We start from the raw sequence: 6,131 nt of genomic DNA on the forward strand, positions 1-6,131 counted from the left end.
GTGCTGTTAATCTTTCTAAATGATTTTGAGAAATTTTAAACAAATTCTTGATATAAATTCTTGTACTTTTTTCAGTTAAATGTGAAAATATCTTCTCCCTTTTAAAAAAGTTTCTTTTTAATTGATTTTAGAGAGAGAAGAAGAAGAAAGGGAGGAGAGAAATTGAGTTTGATTTGTTGGTCCACTTATTTATGCATTCATTAGTCATTTCTTATATGTACCCTGACTAGAGATAAAACCTGCAACTTGGCATATTAGGATAATGCTCTGAGGCAAAAACATTTTTTTTCTTAATAGATAAGCTTTGGATACCTGGATGGGTTTTAAGTAAAATAGAAAAAAAAGAGTCACTTAACATATTTGTATTATGTACACCTTTGCCTCTCATTTTTACATGTTATATAGAATGGGTCTAACTTGTGATCATATTAATGTATCTGTTGCCTTAAAACTTTTATTTGAAAATAACCTGAAACTTACAGAATATGTGATTTGATAGCTATCCATGTTCCCATTAGATTCACTTGTTAGCATTTATTGTTTTACCATTTGTCCTCCCTCTATATACACATACATTTTCTCGATCTTTTGAGAAAAAATGCATATATTATACATTTATACCCCTAAATACTTCAATGTACATTTCTCAATAATAATATTTTACATAACCATGATAGTTATAAACTTCAGTAAATTTAACATTGATGCAATACTTTTATCCACTCTACTGCTTGCATTATAATTTTGAAAAACTAAACCAATAGTGACCTTTATAGTATTTTCCTTCTCATATAGAATTCAGTCAAGGGTCATATTTGTATTTAGTTCTCATCTCTTTATTCTCTTTTCATGTGGGACAGGTACTCAGTCTTTGTCTTTTAACACATTACTTTTTTTTTATTAAAAAAAGTCATGAATAGCATTTATTATATTGGCATATTACACTGGTCTTGTTGCTGTTCCTTCACATTTAACTGGTTTTCTGTCTTCCCTCCTTCTTCCTACAGTCTGGCTACACAGTGCATCCTTGAACCATTAGCTCACAGCAACAATATGCTTATTCCACATTTGTAACACCATTCATTCACACAGTTGAAGTTCTAGTCCACAAACCCTTCCCTGCAGGAAGTTCAATACTTGTAGAAGAATCTGTTATAAAGCAGGCCTGCCAGAACAGTTACCTCTAGTAAGATGACAATGGAAAGTAGCAGTTTTTGGCTGTCACTTTTATGGACATTGACTGAAGAACCTTCTGACTTTTGATCAAGTTTTCACATGTGTTTACTATTCTATTCTTGGTATGTTCCAACTGGCCACGTTGTTCCCCAACTCTTCCATGATTTCTGAGCCAATCTGGCCAGCCTCTGTGGCCATCCAATGGGAATGCTAAGTACTCTGGGTGGCCCGGCTCAGGCTGTCAGTGCCTTGTAAAAGCAACACCCTTTGAGACAGTAGCTGAGTTATATGCTCATTCCCTACAGTGTATGTGCCAGAGTTCTCCAGGTGTGGCTGTCAAAGATGTGCTTCTCACATTCCAGTGGTGTTTGGCAAGGTCCTTTTGGTACGTTTGAAGCTTAGACATTACAGGGCTACAGAAAGATAGAGGTGCATAAGTGGTTCCTCTTCCATCTCTGCCAGCATTTCATTTGCTTCCTGTTACTTTTCATAAAAAAAAAAAAAAAGATCAATTTCTTCTCTTTTGTCTCTCCAGTCCCCATGAGCTGCTCTGGCACTCCTCATAGGTCTACATGGAGGCGCAGAAAATTTCCTGCAGTTTCTCAAATTGCTCAGAGGAGGTGGCCACCATGCAGGCTGCGCTTAAGCAGCATTGGCTGAGATGCGAGTCCCTGGGCTCACAGCTACCTTGCTCGTCAGCCATTGCCACAGCCTCATATGACATTAACATTTTTGAAGAATGCAGTCCTTTCGTTTCTAATAGTCCTCATTTTGGGGTTTGTTGAATGTTTCCTAGTGACTGAATTCTAGTTATGCATTCCCTAACATCACATTACGTTGTGTCTTTCTCATGGGATCAAATCTGAGGCACACAATGGCCACCTGACCCTTGTTCATTATGTTAAGTTTGATCATGCAATCAAGGTTTTCCCTATGTATTATTATTATATAATTATTTAAAAATTATTACATAATTATTTTTTCTTGACGATTGACAATTGTAACAAGCAATCTATGAAGATACTTTAATAATATGCACACACCCTGTTTCTCATCAAAATTTCCCCTTAGGTTTATCATCCATGGATGATTCTTGCCAGGATCTTTACTGTGATGGCCAGAAAATGGTAATTTTCCAGCATCATTTTTCCCAGTTTGCATCCAGTACTCTGCTGCTCTAAGCAAGGGCCCTCTATTCTTCCTTATTTATTTTCTTCTAATTATCAGTGTGAACTCATGCACTCTTTTTTTCAATGTTTTAGTAATTCATTACTGCCTTAATTGTTTTGGTGCTCAAATTGTCCTAGCTTTGGCCAGTTAAGTCTACTTCAAGCTGGTTCCTTTGCCTTTGTGACCTACTCTAACCATTTTTTGAGTACTATCTGATTTTCTGGAATGAGATGTTTCAGGCTCTTACTGCAACTGCAATTACCTGGAATTAGTCATTTCTCTGAGGAACCGTGGCTCCTTTTAGTGGAGAATGGTATTGGAAATCAAGATCTCAGCTTATTGCAACTCAAGCATTTGATTCTAGCCCCTTTCTGTAGATAGAGCTAGGGAAAACAAGTATGCATATACATGTACACATACAAATATGTGTTCACCTTTGCCATGTCAAGTGTAAAAGGGATATCTGTGACTGATGTCATATTATGCATTTGTGATCTTTACTCATCTGCTAAATTGTTTGTGTATAAGAGTTCTCAATCACATATGTCCTAGTTAATTACTTTGGCTAGCAAAGTGTTGTGATTAATATGAGTGGTTGAGAGACTATTTTGTAACAGTAGTGGCAAAAAAAATTGTGCATAAAAGAATTAATATAGCAAGCCTACAATTGCTATTTAGAAAGGCTTGCTGAGGAGGTTGAACATGGCATCTAAGAGCTTTGACTTTGGATGTTTCCCATTCCCAGAACTGATAGAGAGTGGTCACTGTGCCTAAACTGTTTGTACAATGTGGTTTTTGCTAAACACCTGCTTTCCTTCTGGAATTCTGCAGTTTGGGTACATTTTAGAGAGAAGATGCCTATGTGACCAGCATTTAATAAAAAGATGGATGAGTGCCTGTGATTTGTTTTGGTGTATAAAATTGTGAAGTGAATTATGTAAGGCAAGACACTCTAGATCTTTCCTTTCCTTCTAGCACAGTGGGAGCAATATTTGAGATGATGCTGCTTCACCAGCTTGGGTCCCTGAGCAACTATGAGAACCTTTCTGCCAATCCACAATAAACAGGTCACACAAATGAGCATCAAGAATTGGAACCCAGTGAGAGGGCCAAGGTAGATGACATTGTAGTGGTTTGCTAACTTCATAATCTTTCTCTAATCTTACTGCAGGGGAAAAAATTCACATACCACCTTCTGTTTCTCACATTTTTATCTCCTCTTAGGACTCCTACTACTTCAGAATATCTGGGCACTGATGTGGCCAAACTCCCCCACCATCAGGTAGACTTTAGAGGATTTCCCTCTCCTACTTTCACTTATGTCGACTACAGATGACAGAATGGGAATGAAACTGAGTTGCTACATATACCTGGCCCTAAATGTAAAGGAGATGGAAATTAAGGACTTAGAAACTAAAGAGGGGCTAAAATCCTCTTTTCCAGAAGGCTTCACAGATCTTGTTTCAATGTTTATGTTCATGTGCACATGAAACTTTGAAATGAAATCCCTGGGAATAAAGGGCAAAGTTCTTATTACCCTTTTGGGTTGCTATAAATCTGTGAGAAACTACAACTCCTGAAGATGGATGAATAAGTAATTCATGTTCAAATTATTTGTTTTCTCACTCTACTGTTTTCCAGGTCTATAGAAGGCATGCCTTCATTCTGTAAGATCTTAGTAAGTACAGTCTCCATCCCTTGACTAGGTAGGCATAAATTCTCAGGGTTGTTTTTTTTTTTCCAGCTCAGCACGTTTTCTCTTCACCCCTTCTTTTCTACCCTTCTCAGAGTACCCAATTCCCTTGGCCATAGTATTGGTTTAAAGATGGGTATGGGGTGCAAGTCGTTTAATCAGAATCCATCCTGCAACTCTCAATAGCACTATGAACAATGAAATAGTCTTTACTTTGGAATCAACAGTTGTCAGCATAACTCAAGTCAAAGCTGCCAGTGACTATCTCTGCCATTATGCCTGCCTGAAAATAAAAACAATTTGGAGGAAGAGTCAAGCTAGCAAGAGAATGATCTTGCGACATCTTTTGAACACCTAAATGCAGTCATATCTGAAACTTACGCTCTTTAATCATGGTAACCTTTTTGTTTAAGCTTGCCTGAAATGGGTTTTCACAAACTAAGAGTACTGGATACAACAAGTTTAAGTCACTACAATATGAGATACATGGATCATAAGATTGGGAATTGAGTCAACTATACATAAAATAATCATGGCTTTGGTATGGCAAAAGTAATGTTTAAGACAGCGGCTGCTCTGTATCACATTCGGAATATAACTATTGAGCAAAGACTCCTTGCCAACCTACAATGGACAGATAGCATAAGTTAGTGTTAAGAATTGGCACTCTGGTGAGAGATATATACTTTTTGTACATATATTGTACAATACCAGACGCATGACACTGAAGAATAAATTCTAACTCTGCAACATGCTTTACAAAGCATTTTCATTATCTCTTGTAATCCCCACAGAGACCCTGTTGTGTCAATGTTGTGAATATTTTCTTAGATTTTGGCCTTCTATCAGTTTATCACTGATTTTTGGAAAAGTTTTTTCTTTTTTTTTGAGTAATATGGGGAGATTGGATATTTTTATTTATGCTGTTTTGCCATTCAATTACAGTTGACATGATTATTTTATTTGCCCAGCAACCCTGGATTTCTTTTAGGGGTGGACTTTACCCTCCCTGGGGTTTTAAATGGAGGCAGGCCTGGTCAATGAGGACCCCAATTCAAGGCAGTAAATGGTTCAATGATCAGCATTACTCAAGCAAAGTTGGGAAGTAGTCTTAAGAGATTTTGCTGGAACTATTTACAAAGAAGTATTCTTGAGATTGCAAATATTAAGAACCATACTAACCTGCAACTGCCAGTAGAGGGATTTAACATCACTGGAGGAGACTGATGAAAATATAGCTAATACAGAGGAAACCACAGCAGAGATGGAGGTAACCAGTCCTTGATCTAGCATTGTCTGAGTGTCAGGCTTCACCCTTTAGGTTTCTCAGATATGTGAACTTCCTGACATGATGACAATCTGTTTACAGGTGAATGGACTGTACATTTTATGTATAGTCAACTCAATGTAAGGACAAATTATCTGGTTTATGGATGAACAGAGGTTAAAAAACAACAGGTTATAGTGTGAAAAATGTAAACAACAATTCAGTGAAAATATGTGATTATCTGATGACATTAACTGGAAGAAAGTACAAGGTAATCCATGTGTCACATTATACATATTACCACAGGATAACACAACTTGTGCCTTGCCAACAATACCTATGGTAAGGACAGCTCATTTGGCTTTGTATTCCAAGACTGTCCCGTTGAGGCTTAGAAAAGAATTGGGTAAGGAAAGGGAGAAGGCAGGGACGAAGAGCTTCCAACCTGAGTCCTGTTGTAACATATTTTTTTAAAAAGTGAAAACTTACCTGAGAAAATAAAACAATTATGACACTTTTAATAGATAATTGAACTAGTTAATTGCCAAGAATCTGAATGTTTGGTATTCTTATGTTACCACTTTGTACTTTTCAGTGATATGATATTGTTCTCCTGAAAGCCAGATATAATTTAAAATTTACTAGATCACTTTTTTACCCTATCTTGCCTAGCTTTAACTGTATGTTTTACATGAAGTTCATTCTTCCCTCCTTTCCTCCCCCACTATTTCCCCTAAGTGAGGGGTGCTGTACTTGGCCCAAGGACTCTTTCATAGAAATATCCTTCCTCTACTCTAACCTTCTCACAGATACACGGGTTGTAGA

General features: G+C 37.1%; 1 pseudogene; it reads right to left on the minus strand.

Annotated features, from left to right (window-relative positions):
* Nucleotides 1-1,130: 1,130 nt before the first annotated feature.
* LOC123809130 lies at nucleotides 1,131-1,879 on the minus strand (annotated as a pseudogene).
* Between the last annotated feature and the right edge of the window lie 4,252 nt (nucleotides 1,880-6,131).

Source organism: Phyllostomus hastatus, unplaced genomic scaffold (assembly GCF_019186645.2).
Source record: "Phyllostomus hastatus isolate PE091 unplaced genomic scaffold, TTU_PhHast_1.1 phas_scaffold_55, whole genome shotgun sequence".
Classification (NCBI taxonomy): Eukaryota; Metazoa; Chordata; class Mammalia; order Chiroptera; family Phyllostomidae; genus Phyllostomus; species Phyllostomus hastatus.